The following is a 23,495-nucleotide window of genomic DNA, read 5'->3' as shown; positions in this document are numbered from 1 at the left end:
GGAACCCCGTGCCAAAATTAAAAAAAAATGGCATGGGGGTCCCCCCAAAAATCCATATCAGACCCTTATCTGAGCACGCAACCTGGCAGGCCGCAGGAAAAGAAGGGGGGACAAGAGAGCGCCCCCCCTCCTGAACCGTAACAGACCACATGCCCTCAACATGGGGAGGGTGCTTTGGGGTAGCCATGTTGATGGGGACAAGGGCCTCATCCCCACAACCCTTGCCCGATGGTTGTGGGGGTCTGCGGGGGTCTGTGGGCAGGGGGCTTACCAAAATCTGGAAGCCCCTTTAACAAGGGGACCCCCAGATCCCAACCCCCCCGTTTGAAATGGTAACGGGTACATTGTACCCCTACTATTTAGCAAAAAAGTGTCAAAATGTTAAAAAACCACAAGACACATCTTGGGACAAGTCCTTTATTAAAAAATAAAAAATGAAAAATGTGCCACGAAGTCCATTCATCTTCTTTTCTCTCTCCGCCGGACCAAAAAACCCCCCCGCACTCCACCACCAATCCGCCTCCATGGGAGGCACCCGCCGTAATGACCATCTTCTCAGGTGACAGTTCCTTTATAACTGAGGGTGGGGCCACACGGTGATGAACCCGGGTGTCCCCTCCCCCCTCTGACCCACAGGGACTTCCCAATGGCTTCCCTGTGGCGTCAGAGGGGGCAGGGCCACCCGTTTACATACCCGGGTGGCCCTGCCCCCCTCTGACGCATGGGGACTTCTCAATGGCTTCCCCATGGAGTAAGAGGGGGTGGGGCCACACGTGTGTGGTCCCGCCCCCTCTGACGCCACGGGGAAGCCATTAGGAAGCCAGGTACATCACCGTGTGGCCCCGCCCTCAGTTATAAAAGAACTGTCACTGTGCACCCTCGCTGACGAAGTCTTTCTGACATAACGCCGCGTACGGGGGCAGAACTGCTTGACCGTCGTCACCCGCAGCCTTCTCTTGCTGACAGCTGTTCGGACGCGAACAGTCTGTCTCACTACCCAACACTGCCGTATAAATTCTCATATGTATTGGCGCTCAATTAGCATTTTTTTTCCCTCATTACCTTTTACTATTTGAATAAACTTGGACATTTGTTTCATTTATGGATCGCTCTTAGATGCTTTTTATTTTATTTATCTTTTCTGGGGAAAATTGCTTCTCTGCTCTGCCTTTTCAACACGGATTCCTCTCTCCCATGGATATCGCTGTGCACTGAGAGAGAGTATACAGCACATGTCAGCCATCTCTGCAGTATACCAGCAGTACACCATATAACTGAGGGGATCTCTGCTTTTCAAAGGATTTACTTGACCTGCAGATGACAGCCAGCCCAGCAGTTTGCCACGGGTCCATTCACGCCGTTTGAGACCCCCTATAACCAAGGGGTCAATTGGGTCTGGTAAGCACAATCTTATTTCATATTACATCGCTTGGATAAGTGCCTTACACGGGTGTCCCCAGAAGAGGGGCATTTCCTATTAATAATGAACTTTTTGATTGCCAATTTATGATTGGACTATTTATTATCTCTTTCATTCATGATTTTTTTTGCGCTGCACTTATTTTGTTTATTAATAAAAGAACTGTCACCTGAGAGGACAGTCATTACGGCGGGTGCCTCCAATGGAGGCGGATCGGTGGCGGCATGCAGGGTTTTCTTTTTTGGTCCGGTGGAGCGAGAATGAAGATGAATGGACTTCGTGGGACATTTTTATTTTTTATTTTTTAATAAAGGACTTGTCCAAAGATGTGTCTTGTGGTTTTTTAACATTTTGACACTCTTTTGTGAAATGGTAGGGGTACAATGTACCCGTTACCATTTCAAACATGGGGGCGGGATCTGGGGGTCCCGTTGTTAAAGGGGGCTTCCAGATTCCAATAAGCCCCCCGCCCGCAGACCCCCACAACCACTGGACAAGGGTTGTGGGGATGAGGCCCTTGTCCCCATCAACATGGGGACAAGGTGCTTTGGGGTGCTACCCCAAAGCACCCTCCCCATGTTGAGGGCATGTGGCCTGGTACAGTTCAGGAGGGGGGGCGCTCTCTCGTCCCCCTTTTCCTGCAGCCTGCCAAGTTGCGTGCTCGGATAAGGGTCTGGTATAGATTTTTGGGGGGACCCCATGCAATTTTTTTTATTTTGGCGCGGGGTTCCCCTTAAAATCCATACCACACCTGAAGGGTGTGGTATGGATTTTGAGGGGGACCCCTACGCCATTTAAAAAAAAAAATTGGCGCAGGGTTCCCCTTAATATCCATTCCAGACCTGAAGGGCCAAGCAATTTTTTTTTTTACATTTTGGTTCGGGGTTCTCCTTAATATTCATACCAGACCCAAAGGGCCTGGTATGGATTTTTGGGGGGACCCCATGCCATTTTTTTCAATGACTTTTATCTGTATTGCCGAGAGCCGACAATTCATTATAGCCGCGAGTAGTTTTAAATTACTTTTTTCCTTTAGAAATGTCATTTTGTGCAGGGACTGTTCTAAACACGGGAAAAATGCACGACTTTACAAGCATACTATAGACACCCCCCAGGTATGAAATTTAAAGGAATATTTCACTTTTATTGTTTCACTTTAAGCATTATTAAAATCATTGCTCCCGAAAAAACAGTCATTTTTAAAACTTTTTTTTGCATTGATACATGTCCCCTGGGGCAAGACCCAGGTCCCCAAACACTTTTTATGACAATACCATGCATATAAGCCTTTAAAATTTGCACTTTTGATTTCTCCCATAGACAATTCATTATAGCCGCAAGTAGTTTTAAATGACTTTTTTTCCTTTAGAAATGTCATTTTGTGCAGGGACTGTTCTAAACACGGGAAAAAGGCGCCACTTTACAGGCATACTATAGACACTCCCCAGGTATGAAATTTAAAGTAATATTTCACTTTTATTGTTTCACTTTAAGCATTATTAAAATCACTGCTCCCGAAAAAACGGCCGTTTTTAAAACTTTATTTTGCATTGATACATGTCCCCTGGGGCAGGACCCAGGTCCCCAAACACTTTTTATGAAAATAACTTGCATATTAACCCTTAAAATTATCACTTTTGATTTTTTACGTTCCTGTCCCATAGACTTTAACGGTGTTCGCATGTTCGAACAAATTTTTTTGCCTGTTCGCATCCAAGTATTCCCCCAATCTGGAATAGACAGATACAATTCCGCTAATAATTGGTCTCCCTGGTGGTCTAGTTTTATGTTTGTGTACCTTCGGGACCTGGTAGATTACTGGCACTTTTGGTGCCTCTGGTAACAGGTACCTACCTTCTTTTTTGTTTATTATGCTATTTGAAATCCCATTGTTTGGAAACTCCTATAATTTAGTTCTCAATTCCTTATTGGGGTTCTTACTTAGTGGTTGGTAAGTTGCTGTATCATTAACTAGCCTGTCCAATTACAATTTTAAAATGACAAGTCCCCCCCCCTCTCAACTATATCTTTCCGTTTTTCTAATTTCTTAATACCCTGCCACACTCTGTCCTGTTCTTAGTTTGTTTTGGTTTGATACCTTTAATTTCCTTTTACACCATTTTCTTAAAAACCTCTATATATTGGTTAGAATTGGATTTTGGGTTGAAAGTAGATTTGTTTTTTTTGTTTTTTTAAAAAAGCTTTTATTAGCTAATAAAAGGGAACATAGGTAAATAAAGACAATCAGAACAATAGGTATGAAGAATACAGGCAGTATATATCATTTATAAAAGTCAGGTACAGAAAAAAATACCATCATGGTAGATATGCCTATTAAAATAATTGAGGGAGTCTGGATGTCTTATCTTAACAGAACAAAGAAAAATACAGCGAGTGACAAAAAGAAAAGAGAACAAAAATCATAATAAAAAATAATATACAAAATAAAACGGTCAGACTTGGAGCCTAAATAAGAACCATGGATTCCATTTAGCATCATGATGAGGAATAGAGTCATGTAGGGTATGATAAATCTTGTCTGCAAGCATCATGTGATCAATTCTTGCAGCTACTTAGAAGATTTGTTTTTTAACTGACTATGTGTATAGTCTGTACTAGTCTGTTGTTTTATTAATTCACCTTTTTCTAAAAAAATTTTTTTTCAAATTTAATTTCCTCACAAATTTTTGTAGATCTATAAAGGCTTCAAATTGATCAAGATTTGCTCTGTGCATACTTAACTCCTTTGTCTAAAACAAATAAGTCTTCCTGTGAAAAATGTATATTTGTTAAATTAAAAATACCCTCTCCTAGTTTTCTCATTTTCTTTTTGCTTCCCCCTCTACTGCCTCTCCTTCTTGTGGGTTTCTGTTCCAACCCCCCTGTTCACTTGGTAGTTTGGCATGGGTGGCTTGTAGGGCTCCCCAGTCCCTCCATTCCCCCTGCCAATGTGAGGGTCCGTAATTTTGGCTATAATAGCCTCTACCCCTGCCTCTGGGTCCTCCTCTCCAGGGTCTAGATTAGTAACCCATCGGTGGTTGATAGGGGTAGTGGTTAGCTGCATTTCCCCCTACTTCTATTTTGTTTGGGGTGGCCCTATTCTGTGCCCATCTGCAGCCTGGAGTTTCAGGAAAAAAACTTTTTTTAAATAAACCACTTTGAAGCAAAATAATGGTCAGTGCCCATCAATGCAGCCTGATTAGTGCCCATCTGCAGCCTCAATGCAGCCTGATTAGTGCCCATTTGCAGCCTCAGTGCAGCCTGATTAGTGCCCATCTGCAGCCTCAATGCAGCCTGATTAGTGCCCATCTGCAGCCTTAATGCAGCCTGATCTGTGCCCATCTGCAGCCTGGACAGGTGATGAGCAGTGCCTGGTTTTCTCCACACATACCACTTTGAATTAAGGCCAAAAAGTTCTATCTTGGTTTCATCAGACCAGAGAATCTTATTTCTCACCATCTTGGAGTCCTTCAGGTGTTTTTTAGCGAACTCCATGCGGGCTTTCATGTGTCTTGCACTGAGGAGAGGCTTCCGTCGGGCCACTCTGCCATAAAGCCCCGACTGGTGGAGGGCTGCAGTGATGGTTGACTTTCTACAACTTTCTCCCATCTCACGACTGCATCTCTGGAGCTCAGCCACAGTGATCTTAGGGTTCTTCTTTACCTCTCTCACCAAGGCTCTTCTCCCCGATAGCTCAGTTTGGCCGGATGGCCAGCTCTAGGAAGGGTTCTGGTCGTCCCAAACGTCTTCCATTTAAGGATTATGGAGGCCACTGTGCTGTTAGGAACCTTAAGTGCAGCAGAAAAATTTTTTTTAACCCTGGCCAGATCTGTGCCTTGCCACAATTCTGTCTCTGAGCTCTTCAGGCAGTTCTTTTGACCTCATGATTCTCATTTGCTCTGACATGCACTGTGAGCTGTAAGGTCTTATATAGACAGGTGTGTGGCTTTCCTAATCAAGTCCAATCAGTATAATCAAACACAGCTGGACTCAAATGAAGGTGTAGAACCATCTCAAGGATGATCAGAAGAAATGGAAAGCACCTGAGTTAAATATATGAGTGTCACAGCAAAGGGTCTGAATACTTAGGACCATGTGATATTTCAGTTTTTCTTTTTTAATAAATCTACAAAAATGTCAACAATCCTGTGTTTTTCTGTCAATATGGGATGCTGTGTGTACATTAATGAGGAAAAAATGAACTTAAATGATTTTAGCAAATGGGTGCAATATAACAAAGACTGAAAAATGTAAGGGGGTCTGAATATATGTATATATGTATATATATATATATATATATATATATATATATATATATATATATATATATATATATATATATACTCTGCATCCAGTGTAGCCTATATCTACAGTGCATTCTGTGGTGTACTGTTTCTAATACACTTCAGGCGGTGTATTAATATATATATACCAATTAATTTGAACAATACTTCCTTGAATGAAGGTATGGAAGTACGAATAGTACAAATTCTATACAAATAGTATAGAAGGAGCCACTACCACAATGGGAAATATACCCACTACTAGCATGTATAAAACATCAGACTCCACACCCAAACCACAGTAGCTCAGAATAAGGCCACCCCAAACAAAATAAAAGTAGGGGGAAATGCAGCTAACCACTACCCCTATCAACCACCGATGGGTTACTACTTTAGTATGCTTTGCATACTAGCTCATTATGCCTTTGCCTTACAGGTTTTTTGTGGGTATACAACCGCTTTAAGTTTATTCATTTCTGTTTTGTTTTTTTTTGTCTGGAACTCCCTTTGATGTTTCACACTTAATTAAAGGTACACCTAGAGTGTATGAAATAATATGGAATTCTGAAATGAAATTATGATTGTAGTGGTTAATTTAGTTAAGTAATTCAGTTACTTGGCTACTAAAGAAAACTCTTTTTTCTTCCAAGCAATTATGAATATGGGGTGTGTAGCAAAAATGAACATTCTGTGATGGTGCTCAGCTAAGATAATTAACTCTGGGATTTAATAAATATATGGTGTAATGTGATTATATCAGTTGTTTCCACTGTAATCAAATTAATTGTTATCGTTCAAGGAGATAAGTAGAATAGGCACATAATCATCTGCTCATCTGACTCTTTTTAACGGCAGGCTGTACTCCTTCATTAAGTGTTCTTGCATAGCAAGACCACTTACTGTTATCTCACATATATATTATTCTTATTATTATAGCCAAATTTACCACCCTAACTCCTCCCACAGTTTTTACACTACATAGACAAGTAATATACCGAAACGTGCGGATTGTTCCCGAATGGTGTGCTATTACTTTGTGGAACGTTTCGCCGAATGGTTCACGAAATATCGTCGTTTTTGCGGCGAAATTGGTCCCATAGGAATGAATGGGGAAACTAGAGTGGGAGATGACAAAAGCTGGAAAATCAGAACATGATTTCTAAACTGCCGCCACTCCCTCATTTTCAAGCCCACCTACACAAATCTTATATCAAAACGTTCAGCTATCCCTGCTGCCACTAAACATGTCCACGGCTAAGCCATAGTCCTGATAGTTTTCACAATATGACCATTTGTTTGCAACTCACGCCGTCCATTGACATTCATTGAAACTACACTCTAGCCCCCTCCAAATTTGAAGGGCAATTTCTAAACTGCGACTGTGCCTTCATTTTTAATATTTCACAGACATACTATACATCAAAATCTAGGTCTGGGTCTTGTGATTCTCACAATATAAAGATCTTCGCTGTAGGATGTATAGTTTTTAAAATACGGCCATTTGTTTAGAGGTCATTTCAGGAAATGTTAGCCATTAATCAGAGTGTACTGTTAGTGTTTGTTTTGTTGCCATGGTTACCAAAGCTTCTGTTATACACAGGGGGGAGGTGGCTGGAGCATCTCAGCTGATTACAGAGCCCGGGGGAGGGGACAGACACACCATGTACTGATTTATAATAGAGGAATATGATGGGGCAGTTTTGATGGGGTAATTCTGATGGGGCAGTTTTGATGAAGCAGTATTTGGGAAGCATAAACAGGGCATGAGCGTTGCTAGGAAACAGTGGTTGTAAACACAAGATGCTGAGACACTCCAAATGCATGTGACTTCATCTGCTAGACTTGATAATGCTTGTAGACTCCTCCCACAGTTTTTACACTACAGAGACAAGTAATATACCGAAACGTGCGGATTGTTCCCGATTGGTGTGTTATTACTTTGTGGAATGTTTTGCCGAATGGTCCACGAAATGACGTTTTTGCGGCGAAATTGGTCCCATAGGAATGAATGGCGAAATGTTCAAAACTAGAGTGGGAAGTGACAAAAGCTGACAACCCCATGATCAGCCAAAACATTATGACCACCCCATGATCAGCCAAAACATTATGACCGCCCCATGTAAAAAAAAAAAATATTTTTGAAAAAAAAAAAAAAATTTTTGAAAAAAGTAAAAAAATAATTTTTGAAAAAAAAAAATCATTTTTGAAAAAAAAAAAAAATATTTTTGAAAAAAAAAATATTTTTGAAAAAAAAAAATTATTTTTGAAAAAAAAAAATTATTTTTGAAAAAAAAAAATTATTTTTGAAAAAAAAATTACTTTAAAAAAAAAATAATTTCGAAAAAAAATTATTTTTGAAATAAAAAAATTCATTTTTGAAAAAAAAAATTACCTTTGAAAAAAAAAATTACTTTTGAAAAAAAAAATCATTTTTGAAGAAAAAAAAATCATTTTTGATTAAAAAAAATTCATTTTTGAAAAAAAAAATTACTTTTGAAAAAAATGTTCAGCTCTTTCAGCGAATGATGGAACTTTTTTACTACTATTTATACTTTTTAAAATATTAAGCTTTTTAACACTTTTCACAGTTACTCAAGCCACTCCACCCCACCCAGTTACTCCGCCCACTCCAGTTGTAGAGGCAAGAACACTTTCACAATTTCCCCAGAAATTGTAGCTTTTCTAGTTATACATGCTTTACAGACTCTTATGAGACGTTAGTCTAGGTTCACATCTATGCGGCTGTGCTTGATGTGTTTTTCAGGCACGTTTTTTAAACCCACATTTTGTATGCGTTTCTGCATGCAGTTTTTAAGCATTTTGTGTTTTACGTTTCTCTTTTTTTTCTCTCTTTAAATGCACTGTAAACACACTGTATATAGCTGGTTGCTATAGAGGGGGCCTCAACAACCGATGAGTCATCAGCTGAAAGCTGAATTAAAAAAAAAAAATTGCCAGCAAAAAAAATTTGCGGTTCCCCTTCCAGGTCCATACCAGGCCCTTTGGAATTTAAAAAAAAATGGTGTGGGTTCCATAGCAAAATCCATACTAGACTCTTATCCGAGCATGCTGCCCAGCAGGGCAGGAAAGGGAGGGGACGAGCGACCCCCACCTCCTGAACCTTGCCGGGCAGCATGCCCTCAACAGGCTCCCCTAGTAACGTCATTGAATGGCCACGCTCCATGCCTATATAAGAGGTGCCAGACAGCGGAAACATCACAATGGAGAAAGACAGCTTCAGGACAAGACCAGCTTTTTTTGTTTTTTAGCGGGTAACCGGTGGTGATGAAGAAGATGGCAGCAGTGAGGAGGAAGAAGAAGACAGCAGCGGTGAGGAAGAAGAAGAAGATGGCGGCAGCATGGAAGAAGACAGCTCCACAAGAGAAGACGGTATCGGGAGAACCTGGGAGATGATGGCACAGAGAGAGGCTCCGGGCTTCTTATTTAATAAAGGACTTGTCAAAAACTGGCTCTTGTAGTTTGTTAACATTTCACAGTTTTTTTGGTGAATGGGAATGGGTACACGATACTCATCCACATGGGGGGGCGGGATCTGGGGGCCCCCTTATTAATGGGGGCTTCTAGATTCCAATAAGCCCCCAACCGCAGACCCCGACATCCACTAGCCAGGGTTGTCGGGAAGAGGCCCTTGTCCTCATCAACATGGGGGCATTCACCCCCTCCAGGTTGAGGGCATGTGGCCTGGTATGGTTCAGCTGTGAGGGGGGGCGCTCGCTCGTCCCTTCCCTTTCCGGCATGCTCGGATAAGGTCTGGTATAGATTGGGGGGCATTTTTTTTACATTTTGGCGTGTGGGGTCCCATCCAAATCCATACTAGACCCGAAGGGCCTGGTATAAATCTGGGGGGGAACCCCACGCCGTTTTTTTTCGTAATTTTTTTTTTTTGCAAAACGCACTAAAAAAACAATAGGTGTGAACCTAGGGTTAATGTCTCATTACTTTTCTGGAATGCTTCTTTGCAATAGTATTATTTATAATACTACAAATAAGGACACAGTGATAATAATTATCATGGGTATATTGGTGGCTGATATTATATGTTCTTTTAGCTACAGAATACCTTTAAAAGAGTTATGTGCTTTTCCCCAAAAATGTTTTTGTCTATATATAGATCTATATATCTATATATAGATCTAGCTCTATATATATATATATATATATATATATATATATATATATATAGATCTAGATATATAGATCTAGCTATATAGATCTAGCTATATAGATCTATCTATCTATCTATCTATCTATCTATCTATCTATCTATCTATCTATCTATCTATCTATCTATCTATCTATCTATCTCAGTGTTTCTCAACTCCAGTCCTCAAGGCGCCCCAACAGGTCATGTTTTGATGTTTTCCATTATTTTGCACAGGTGATTTGATCAGTTTCACTGCCTTAGTAATTACCACAGCTGTTTCATCTGAGGGAAATCCTGAAAACATGACCTGTTGGGGCGCCTTGAGGACTGGAGTTGAGAAACACTGATCTATCTATCGATATATAGATATCTATACATATATATATTTGTTAACTAAAGAGTTTCAAGTTTGCTTTCATTGAAACTGTTCATTTCAAATACTTAAAGTGGTTGTAAACCCTAATGCCACGTACACACGACCGACTTTCCGGCAGAATAAACTCTGACGGTTTTTTCGACGGAGTTCCGACGGAGCTCCGCTGAAAATGACTTACCTACGCACAATCACGCCAAAGTCTGATCATTTAGAACACAATGACGTATGACGGGACTAAGAAAAGGAAGTTCAAAAGCCAGTAGCCAATATCTGCCCTTGCGTCATTTCTGGTCTGTCGGAATAGCATACAGACAAACAATTTTCCTGATAGGAATTGATTCTGTTGGAAAGATTTAAACAATGTTCTATTTCTAGGTCCGTCAGAATTTTCGAAAGAAAAAGTTCGAAGAAGCCCACACACGATCGGAATGTCCGATGGAATGATTCCGTCTAACCCTTTCTGCCGGAAAGTCTGGTCGTGTGTACGCGGCATTACATATATATATATATATATATATATATATATATATATATATATATATATATACTGGGTGAAGTGACTGGCCTCAGGGGATACACAGATATGAAACCAACCCTTCTCCATAAGTTGTACCTGTTTATCTGCAGTATTCTCTTCTCTACATCCCTTCAAAGTCCAGAAATTATAAAGCGTGTCTGAACTGTCATAAAAAAGGGGCTGGGGAGCTGAAATTACATTCTACAGAGCTTAGTGAGCTGGGAGAGCTGATTGGAGGGAAGGGACACATCCCCCTTCAAACAGTACACAGCAACAGAGCTGAGGCTGTCAATCGGTTGGAGATCCCTCCCGTCACCTTTTTTCTCTTGGTGTCAGAAATGACTCATGCTGATAGCAGAGGAATGAGGCAGAAAACACAGCAGGAATGTCCCATGAGGTCACTGCGCACTCCGTGGTAGACAGAGCTTGACAGTTAGACAAGCATAGTGGCAGCTGGGCGTGGGCTCTGGGATTCAGGGATGGGGGTGCAGTTTTATGTCTTTGCCCTGGACAGTGGATGACCTTGTCCTCGCACACATCACAAACTAAATATTTCCACAGTGCAGGTTTTTTTAAAGGTTTATTTTAAAGCTTAGTTCCTAATTATTCAGATCATTTCAAGGTCTGTATTATTTAACACAGATGCATTTAAAAAAAAAGTGTTATTATAGTGTGGCATAATGTGAAAATAAGGATTAAATATGTAAGCAAACACTACAGTTACAAGCTCTATTCCTGATTACTCTGAATGGAAAAATCAAGCAATATAAATGAAAATGAGCTACAGCTGCAAAAGATATGCCTTTTATCACAGTAATGGGAAACAAAAATGCAAATTCCTGTTTCTTTGTTTATTTCAAATATTATGGTGGTGCTATTCAGGTTTGACATGGTATTGAAATGTTTTAACACAATACCTTTTGCTAAACAACTTTTGCCTTTGAAAGACTGCATGAATTCCTGTGAATACATTGTCTGCAGGGGGTTAAAACATCTCTGCATGAAAATACATTATGTCATGTTGATCATTGTCTCAGTTACACAGGTGAGCTGTAAGTGGATGATAATAAATCTCATTAATAATGCCTTGCACAATACACAGGGAGATGATGAATATTTACACCTGACCTCCAAAGACAGATGGTTTCCCACCTGGCTAGTGGCTGCTAGATACTTGTTTAAATGCAATTTCCTTACATAGATATGGTTCAGGAAACATACTGCTTTCAGGGAAAGGAGAAGTAGGGTGCTTCACAGAATAATAACTCCAATCTTATATGTAGGCAAGTGATTTAACTTCATATAATAGATTTCAAAGTGTCACCTGCCTTGACACTTGGAATCTCATTAAGTATTCAAAATAAAGTTGTCAATATATGGATAGGTTATAAAGGTCAACTGAATTTGAAAAAGAGCACTTCCTAGGAGTGATTTGAATTTTAGAATGGTATGTAAGATGACTACATACTGTATGTTGGCTTGTACAGGCCATGCAGGACCACTTCTTTGGGCCCTTGTGTAATACAGAAGCTTTAGATTAGTGGCTGAATGCCAAGATTTTCAAATGTATGGCCAAATTCTCTAATATTTCGTTATGTCACAGTAAAGTCATGTAGCTGGCTCTTGACAACTTGACATGAATGGACACTGATTTCTCAATCAGACGTATGGCTGCATGCTGTTACATGTGCATATTCATGTAGGAAAAACAGATTCTGCAGTGCCCAAAGCAGTGAAGCCATTTAGCAGTTGTAAGGCAGGAAACCATGAAGGGTGCTCTGGCTCAGATGTTCCCTTTTACATTGGTAAATGTACAAATTCAGAAGATGGAGCTGGCAACTCCAATCATCCCTAATCCATTTTTAATTCGTAATCTGTAAAAGAAAAGAAGATTGGAGCGGGAAGGCCTGCCCTACACCTAGGTGAGTAAATAATAACAATGTAGATGTTGCAAAACAAGGAAATTGTACAATAACAGGTCTGACCCAAAATCAAAATGGTCTAGTGTTCAGAGTATTATTTTCTTAAAGGGATGGGTAATAGGAATAGGAATAAGTGAGGGGAAAGAAAGAAACCAAGAAAGTGGTGGGGGAAGGGGTTGGGAAAGCATGTCAATGGTTTAGCAATATCGACTTATACTCTACAATGAACAGTAAGCGGTGGTCATTCCCAGATGGCTCAGATCGGGGCAGGCGATTATGAGTATAGATGATCCTCTATATGGAGGGGATCCTTAATCCATTTTATTGACACATGAAAAAGATTAACCCTTCCCCCGACAGGTCCGTACGTCGTACGGACCTAACAGCGGGGGGGTATCACACACAATCCGGTGGCTGAAGAAACCAGAATTGTGTGTGAAATGGCAGGCAGACTACTGCCTGTCCGGTGAGAGCATTCAGGCAGCTCCGCTGCCGCCCAATCGCTCATACACACTCGGATTCTGGCGCTCCTCTGCCGCTAAGCCCCGCCATGCTTACTGGGCTCTGCTTGCCCATCAGTGGGCCCAGGATCTCCGTGGCAAAACCTCCACACCTGCCACCTCCATCGTATACATGGGCAGGACCAAGGGGGTGGAGTCAGAGGCAGAGCCAAGGAGAGGGCGGCAAAATGAGGTTTCGCCTAGGGTGTAAAAAATCCTTACACCAGCCCTGATCCCAAGTGATCCATTTCATCTACTTGGAGGGTAACTAACAGTGTGTTATAGTTTGTTGATTCTTGTCTGTTTAATTCATAGACTGATTTAAATAGTTTTTGCTGGTTAATTTAATATACACTAATGCCCCGTACACGCGGTCGGATTTTCCGATGGAAAATGTCCGATCGGAGCGTGTTGTCAGAAATTCCGACCGTGTGTGGGCTCCATCGGACATTTTCCATCGGATTTTCCGACACACAAGATTTGAGAGCAGGCTATAAAATTTTCCGACAACAAAATCCGATTGCGTCAGTTCCGACCGTGTGTGGCCTGTTCCGACGCACAAAGTGCCACGCATGTTTAGAAGAAATTCCGAGACGGAACAGCTCGGTCTGGTAAACTTAGCATTCGCAATGGATACAACACTTTCGTCACGCTGCAATGTTAAAAATGGTTTAATACAGCGCACTCTCTTCTTCTTTATAATGTGAGAAGAATGAAGTAGTTTTGCTGCTCATATTCACACAGACTTCTCACAAACTTCTTTCTTTACTATTTATCGGGATTCCCTCAATATATTTTGATTTGTCACATCTGACAACATTATTTTTGTGTTGTATTGTTGTTTTTTTTTTTGTTTTAAGGCAGATTATTTTTTTTTGGTTTGTATTTTTTTCAAGGCTGATCTTTGTTTTATTGTATTTTTATTTTTACTCCAGAATATTTTTGTGTGTGTTTTGTGTGTCAAGTTACCACAACACCATTGATATGTTGTTATATTTAATCTGCAGGAGATTGTTTGGTGTTGTTGTCTCTTGTTAATTTCACATTGTACTTTAGAAATGTACCTGAATCGTCACCAACAAACTGTCCTTTTTGGATGAAAACACATATAGGAGAGTATAATTTTCCAAAAAAATTCATTTATTAACCGCTTCAATACCGGGCCAATTCTGACACTTTGCTCCTACATGTAAAAATCATAATTTTTTTGCTAGAAAATTACATAGAACCCCCAAACATTATATATGTTTTTTTAGCAAAGACCCTAGAGAATACAATGGCGGTTGTTGCAACTTTTTATCTCACACAGTATTTGCGCAGGAATTTTTCGAACGTGTTTTTTGTGGGAAAAAAAACTGTTTTGTGTTTAAAAAAAAAAAACAAAACAGTAAAGTTAGCCCAATGTTTTTGCATTTTGTGAAAGATGAAGTTACGCTGAGTAAATAGATACCTAACATGTCACGCTTCAAAATTGCACACGCTCATGGAATGGCGCCAATGTTCGGTATTTAAAAATCCCCATAGGCGACGCTTGAAATTTTTTTACCGGTTACATGTTTTGAGTTACAGAGGAGGTCTAGGGCCAAAATTATTGCTCTCGCTCCAACGTTCGCGGCGATACCTCACATGTATGGTTTGAACACCGTTTTCATATGTGGGCGGGACTTACGTATGCGTTCGCTTCTGCGTGCGAGCACACGGGGACAGCGGCGCTTTAAAAAAAAAAAATTTTTATTGTTAATTATATATTTTTTTTTATTTTGACACTTTTTTGAAAAAAAAAAAAATTGATCACTTTTATTCCTATTACAAGGAATGTAAACATCCCTTGTAATAGCAATATGACATGACAGGTCCTCTTAATAGTGAGATATGGGGTCAATAAGACCTCATATCTCACCACTAGGCTGGGAAGCCTGAAATAAAAAAAATAAATAAAACGATCGCCGCTTCCAAGCCGAAGCGGCGCCGTTTTTTTGAATGGAGAGGCCGGGCGTGACATCATAACATCGCGCCCGGCCTCCGACGATCATAGAGACTCCGGGGACCATCTGGTCCGCCGGAAATCTCTATGATCTACATCCGGCGCCGGCGGATCCACTCTCCGCCTCACCGATTGTAACGGTGAGTCGGAGCAGGCACCGGAGGGCGGCGGGAGGGGGGGGACGTCACCTCTCGCCTCCCATTGGAATGATCAAGCGGCGGAACGGCCGCTATGATTGTTCCTATGGTGTAGAGATTCGCCGGCTGAAACCGGCAATATCTGAACGATATCTGTAACTACAAGAATCATTCAGATATACCGGCTCAAAGCCAAGGACGTCATATGACGTCCTTGGTATTGAAGTGGGCTCACAACTAAACAAAGAGGGAGGCAAAGCTGGAGAAACAGCAGGAATGGGTGAAGCCTTGGACCCCAGGGCACACATCAACTATTTTCAAGCAAAATTGGTGGCCTGAGGAGTCCTTATCTAAGGGAGTGCAGTCTGGTCCAGAAGTCCCAGAGATCCGGAAAGCAGCAGATGACATCTGTGTCCCCAGGCTGTGGTCATACAAAAGACTGCAGCTTGAACCCAGGGCCATCACTCTTTGGTCTTCCTTCCACGCTTCCTTCCACGCTGTGGCTCTGGTGGTGGAGTTGTGGCAGCAGGAGGAGGAGGAGGATGGTCCAACTCAATCACGCCGGTCTTGGGTGTGATTTTGCCACTCACCCCCTTAGTTAGGACTTTATAAATATGTTGCTCACACATGAGGCGTTGACCCTCCTGCATGCCCTGCAGTTTTGTGGCAGCCATGCAGGCAAAGGCCTCTTCAGGAGTGGGTAAGGCTCGGAGGGACACAGAAGCCTCCTGAATAAGCCTGAGTGCAGAATCCTGCATGTGAGTCCCCTTCCTCGGTCTTTTGTATGGAAGGCGGAGGGGAGGAACCTGCGATTCTGTCAGGCTGCGACTGGTCCCAGGCTTCTCCTGGCTGACACTTAGCCCCGCCTCCTCCTGGCTGCCACTAACCCCCACCTCCTCCTGGCTGCCACATTCCACAGCCTCCTCCTGGCTGAGGTCTTCCTGTGTATGAAAAAGGGACATAGTTTTAGTTTCTTATTCATCAATCACACACAATTTTCACCTCCTGACTGTTGCAAATTGAATGTTAACAAATATAACAGACTATCATTCTGAGCCCAGCATTTTTCATTCTTGTCCCAATTTTGGGTGCCCACTACTGTCTATTGATATGTAAAACACTTTTTTCAATCAGCACTTAGTGATCAATAATGACATCTAGTAAAGATCATTTTTTTATTGACCAGAAATCAGTAGAACAATGCTATACCTGGCTCAAGCTGGGCTCCTCCACTTCTTCCTGGCTGGAAGGCCCAGGTTGGACATTGGAAGTCTCAGCTGGGGTGAAAGGAAGAGTGGAAGGAAGAGTGGAGAGGGATTCCCTGACTCCAGTCTGGTCTGACAGAAATCGCAGTCTCTCATAGTACCACAGCCTGGGGACATAAACATCATCTGCTGCAGCTCCGGATCTCTGGGAATCTGTGACCTTCTTGCGCTCCCTAAGATAAGTGCTCCTCAGGCCACCAATTTTGGTTTTTAAATAAGGGATGGTTGCTGTGGGGACCACCGGCTTCACCAACTCCAGCAGTTTCTCCAGCGCTGACTGCCTCTTTTGTTTATGATTATAATGGGGATGTCTCATCTGCCACAGACAGGGCAGCTCCCTGTACTTGTCTATGAACAGGGGGAGGAAATTGTGGTCGTTGAAGCCATCCATTTTCTCTGCAAGACACAACACAAGACAAACCCTAAGGTCAGGCAAAACTCTCCTAATCTTGTTACAATATAGGCTTCAGTTTCGAAGCAGTATAGGCCCAAGTTTAGATTTTACCTTTGTTATCATGATTGGCGCCTCCAATGCTCCTTCCTCCACTCACAGATCGTACGTAATACGCACGCGTGTTACGCTTTATACACACTGCGCATGCATGTAACTCCGCCCGCCCCTGATTTTCTTTCTAGTCTATTCTCTGCCCCTTTTCTTTCTGCGCAGTGGGGGAAGAGTACATGGCGGAGACACAGCAGGTGCGTGCTAATTACAGAAACGAGGAGGAGGAGGAGGAAAGCCCGGATCTGGAGACGTCCCGATCCAGAAGGAGACGCTTTAAGGCCTCAAATATGTCCTTTGGGGAGATGTTGGAGATGGTCAGTATCCTGAAGAGGGCCGACTATTATGGAAAGTATGGACCTTACCCCAACCCCAATGTCAAAAAGGCCAACATCATGGCGAAAGTGGTCAGGAGTCTGCACCGGAATTTCGGGGTACGACGATTGAAAGATCAGCTCAGGAAACGGTGGTCGGACCTCAAACTACGAGAACATGAGCAGTACAGAAAGATCCGGAGAGTGCTGCAAAAAAGTAAGTAGTTGTGCTGTGTTCCTCTTCTTTTTGTCTTTATTACGTTCGTGCTGTTCCATGTGCTTTTCTTAAAAGTGTACATTTTAAAATGGCAACTTTCATGTTCATGGGCACAGTATTCGTTCGTATCAAACATTTTTCTTTCGGCCTATAAAACACCATTGTTTTGGCCATATGCATTTGGCCACATTTTTTACGCCCTACTTGTATGAAACTAATTTGGTTGTGTAGATGGCTTTGTTACTAGAATGAAATGCAAACTAGATTCTGTGTAAGGAGAGGACACTGAGCAGCTGTTTTCACATCTGGACACTGGAGCACTAGTGTGGGACACCAGAACACCATTTTTATTAGGGGGGCCACAAATTTGGCTTTTCCTGGGGTGACTTCACCCCATCTGAACGCAATATCAAACATAGTTCCTAAATAATCATGTCTGATATTGCCTTCAAGTTCTACCAAATGTGAACTTTGTAAGTTCAAGATTTGTGTCTTTCTTGTTGATTTTACACATGCCTGTTTTATCTTAAATGGACATTTCTATTTTTGATAATGCCACCCCAAAAATTGTTATACAACAAACATGTTGGTTTGTTTTAAAAACCTTTTCTAAATGCACATGTGGTTGTACAGGTATTAAAAAGATTGTTAATCAAGAATGTGTGGATTATTGTCTCAACGCTACAACACTTTTGTGGTGATGTAATTGCTGTTTTCTGTGACAATGGGGGTTATTTCCTAAGGGCAAATCCTCTTTGCACTACAAGTGCAGTTTCAGTGCAGTTTCAGGTGCACTTGTAGTGCAAAGTGTCTTTGCCTTTAGTAAATAACACCCAACAGTGCTTTGTAAGGTTACACAATCACGCCATTTTCTGGACTCACCACATTTCTGTCAGGGTCAGCTAAAACAAACACAAGCAGTAAATGTCACCAAAGATTTGCGTTTTTTTTTTTATTGGATCAAGGTTTCACAAGTTGTCTGGATGGGTGTAAGAAATAGGCGAAACCCGCTGCCCATGATTCCAAATGTGTTCTCCACCACTCTTCTGGCTCTGGCCAGCCAGTAATTAAAAACCCTCTGTTCCGGGGTGAGGGTTCTCACCAGGAATGGCCGCATAAGATGGTCCCCCAGCGCAAATGCTTCATCCGCAACAAAGACGAATGGGAGTCCTTCCACATTCTCTTCTGGAGGTGGCAAGTCCAAGCTGCCATTCTGGAAATGCCTGTAAAACTCCATCTGGGCGATGACTCCACCATCGGAAATCCGGCCATTCTTCCCCACGTCCACATACAGGAAGTCGTAATTAGCCGACACCACCGCCAACATCACAATACTATTGAACCCCTTGTAATTATAATAGTACGACCCCGAGTTGGGTGGTGGGACGATGTGGACGTGTTTCCCATCAAATGCCCCTCCGCAGTTAGGAAAGTCCCACCGCTGTGCAAAGTGGGAGGCCACAGTCTGCCATTCCTGTGGCGTGGAAGGAAACTGTTGAGGAAAACAAAAAAAACGTAGTATTTTTGCACATAAACATGGAAAGCAGATTAGACACAAACATTCTTGGCCAACATCCAGATGACATTTATTGGGGGAATTTTACAACACCAAAGTATAAGGTACACCTATCATATTCCCCCTCCCCCCTCTCATGGGACATTTCTAACATTATAGGGGGGGAATCTTGGACAGGTAACCCTCTTCACTTCATTGAGAGATGAATGCCTAAATAATGGGTATTACTTGGAACAGCCCCTCCTTAGTTACACTATTGGCAGCCCACTGGACAGGTAAGAAGTGTCATAATACAAAGATATAAATACACACTGTACACATTTGAGCACATTTGGACATTCTGCTATTACCTATCAAGATAATAATAGTATCCAAAAACTTTAAACAGTACCATTTGAAAGTATACAAGCAGGCCCTTGCACTACATGCTTTGGGGAATTCATCAATAAATCTGAGCACAAAAGAGATGGGTATAGTGTGTGTGGGTTTGGCAAAGTCAGCAGATAGAGGATTGAGGATAGATAGAGAATTGGGATCAGCTGACTTAGCAGTTGGGGGGGGGAGGGTTCAAAATGATTTGGGGACACCACAAAAACAAGCCTCTGGCACTCTGCCTGAATTTAAAGCACCAATCACATTTCAAAACAATTTTGGGGTGTTTGGGGTAAACAACTACTATGGAGCTGATAAAATACATTGTTAAGTGACTACATGAGGTGAATATAGGGCCAGGAGAACATGCTGGGGAGGTAGGTGAAGGCAAATATGTATGAAGGACAAAAAAAAAATTAAATAAAATTCCAGCATGAATGAGGACAAAGGGGACATTCACAGCATATTACAATCATGGTAATTAGGGAATGAGAAAAGAAATACAATATATTAGCAAACATTATATACAATAAAATGTGATATTAAAGGATAAAAATCTTACCTTCATATACTCCTTCTGCAGGACCTGGATGATGGCGCAACGGGTCTCTGAGATAATGATACCCAGAGCCTGGGGGAGATGCCTGTCGAGAACTTGAGGTCCTGCAGGCTTCTCCCCGTTGCCAAGTACCGCAGGGTAGCGACGAGCCTCTGCTCCGGAGTGATGGCTTGCCTCATGCAGGTATCCTGCCTGCTGATATAGGGGGTGAGCGAAGCCAACAAACGGTGAAATACGGGGTCGGTCATCCTGAGAAAGTTCCTGAAATCATCAGGATTATTCTCATGGATCTCACGGAGCAAAAGCATATGAGAGAACTGGTCACGCTGAAGCAACCAATTCTTGGTCCATGAACTCCTCCCCACCCTGTTCATGGACTGGACTTGTGTCAAGGTCAGGACCCCAACACCAAGCCCCCGCACAGCATGAACTCTACGAGGAGTACATATACGCAACATGGCTAGAAAACGGTCGGCTGCTCAGAACGAAGTAACAGAACGCACTGAAGAACAGCAAGGCCTGTGAAGAGCGACCTGAAAAACAGCAACGAGCGGACAAGATCGCACAGAAAACTCCAATATGAACTGACTGCACGCACTGAAGAGCAGATACAAACCCACAAGCACAAACTGAACCGCATAAAATGATCTGAAAGCCACGAGTCTGAAAAAGCACGAATCGTCTCTCACCAAACTTTTACTAACACGAGATTAGCAAAAGGAGCCCAAAGGGTGCCGCGCTTGGTTCTGAACTGGCCTTTTCTAGTCTCGTCGTACGTGGTTGACATCACTGCGTTGTTGGCGATCGGAAATTCCAACAACTTTGTGCGACCGTGTGTACGCAAAACAAGTTTGAGCCAACATCCGTTGGAAAAAAATCCTAGGATTTTGTTGACGGAATGTCCGATCAATGTCCGACCGTGTGTAACACCTAGGGGATAGATCATTATATTAAACCATATTGACAAAACGCATAGACAGACTTTGCCCCTTAATCCAACTCCAGAGATTAAAGTGTCATTAAACCCACATGTCAGGGAAGAATTCTTCAAGAACTGGTAAATATGCCAATATCCAATATGGCCGCACTCATTTGTGCATGTGCATTAGCGAACAACACACAATGGCGAACGTTCGTATGCAAGACATGCTAATTGCCAGTTCACTGTCCTATATAAGGACACTAGTGGCTCTCTCAAATTGCTGGATAATTGTCAACCTTGTATCCTGTGTTCCTGTGCCTGCTTGATTACCTGTTACCAACCTGGCTTACCCCTGACCCGCTCTGGCTTCTCTCCTGGCTTTGCTTCACGGACCTGCTCCTGCCTATTCCAGATTGACATCCTGTGTTTGAACCCGGCTTTATCTTGACTACGCTTCCTGCATCTGCTCCTGACTGACTTCCTGTGTTTGACCCCCTGCCTGGCTTCTGACCTGCTCCTGCTTTACCCATCTGTCAAGACCCACCAGCACCTCAAGAGAATCATTGGCTGTGACCACATTCTCTGCTCCTGGGTGTCTTTGCATCTGGAGTCATCTGGCAGGTTCATCTTCAGGCAACCCATGCATCTTTGGGCACAGCACCCTCTGTCACCACCTTCAGGGGTACTCTGCACTCAGGGGAGCCCTCCCGTCACCTCAGCCTCCAGTCAGGTACTTAACACCACATCTTTAAAGACTATCAATAAATGCTGTATTACATGAAGTTCATACTCATTCAGTCACTATGGGATGCGTTTTCTGTATTCTGCAAAAAACCTGGTTGGTCCTGTTATTCTCTGTCTCCCCCTCCTGTCCATGTCCCCAATGCAGTTGGAGATTTTGCAGTGCAGTGCTGGCAACTAGTGCTCATGCTCAGTTTTCAGTGTATTTTTGTGCTGAGCTTTTCCACCCTATCATATCTGAGCATCCCATATGACTACAGAGTCACACATGTGGGCGCATACACAGTGGTAAATCGCAGCCCACTATACAAATAAAACACAGGATATAGCACCCACTGTAGGCAATCAAAAAAATATTTCTTTTTGTATTATGGACATACAAAATATTAAGTCATAAACCCTCCAAAGGGTATATATCCTGTGCAGCATGTGTGTTACTCTTTCTCACCGTGGACTGTTCATATGGGCGTGCACTCCAGCATGACAAAAGGACTCCAAAATCACAAGCTATGAGGGGAGGCGTGTGCCAACCTACTGACGCATTTGACCCTTCCACTGACTGGGGCTACCTCAGAGTGTAGCTGGAGATTGGTCAGTGGTGCCTAACTATATACCTACTGTAAGTGTTAAAACCCATACTCCACTGCTTAAAGCCACCTCAACCAGGTAATTTCCATTAGGGCACAGTGCAGGCACTATTTCCCAGCAGAGTTGTTTGACTGGCAACACCGGGGGGGTTATAATTTTTTGTACCTAATGTAATGTATGTTAATGCAAATCTGTTTACCGAACATGCCTCTCCAATATAGCTACATCTACCTCCTGATAATGAAGCCAAACACTCTGCTTGTTAATCACCCTCCTTACACCTCATATAGGAATGGTTGCAGTGATAATTCATTGTTTAATCATGAAGGAAACATGGAACATGGTATTCAGCAAACAAATCCACCTTGCTTCTTTTGCAATATGACTTTATCCTTGTCTTCCCTGCTTTCTGACAGAGATAGTTGATATGATTTATGCCATTGCTCAAAATGCAATGCCAATGGTGACTGATTGTCTTTACCAGTTATTCTAGAGAGGTGCTCCTCTATTAGTTTCCTAAACTCCCTGCTTGTCTTGCTAATATAGACTTTTTGACAGGGGCATACAATTCTATATACCACCTATGATGGTGTGCAATTAAGAAAATAATTAATAAGTATATCTACCATCTGAGTCTTGGAATTTTCTCCACGTATTTGCATGCAGAACAATGTCCGCATGCAAACATTCCTTTTAGGGGTGGTTGGATACAAAATGATCCTTGTAAACTTCTCTTCAACTCACTGTGCACCAATACATCACCTATTGTTCACCTATATCTCGTTGTCTTGGAGTTCCTCTGTCATGAAGGAGTGCACGCCCATATGACCGGCCCACATGAGAGTGTAACATGTTATCATCTAGGGTCTTTCCCCCAAAATGTTTTCCAATCTTTATCAGCATTAATATATACCAGTGTTTATTCAACAGTGCTTGCAATTGATGCCAGTTTGTTCCATACTTGGTAACCAACCCAATTCTGTCCGTCTCTTTTTGCACATTTTTCCTCTCTCTTTTTTCCAATATTTGTGTCCTATCCCGTTGTAAAGCCCGGATCCTACCTTTATCTAGAACCAACCTAGTGTTCCCTCTTGCCCTAAATCTCTCTTTTAGACCCAGACTTTCTATGTGGTAATCTTCAATATTTAAACAGTTCTTCCTGCTCTGTAGAAACTGACCATATGGCATACATTTT

Source organism: Aquarana catesbeiana, linkage group LG04 (assembly GCF_042186555.1).
Source record: "Aquarana catesbeiana isolate 2022-GZ linkage group LG04, ASM4218655v1, whole genome shotgun sequence".
NCBI classification, from domain to species: domain Eukaryota; kingdom Metazoa; phylum Chordata; class Amphibia; order Anura; family Ranidae; genus Aquarana; species Aquarana catesbeiana.
Note: the sequence above shows the minus strand (reverse complement) of the source record.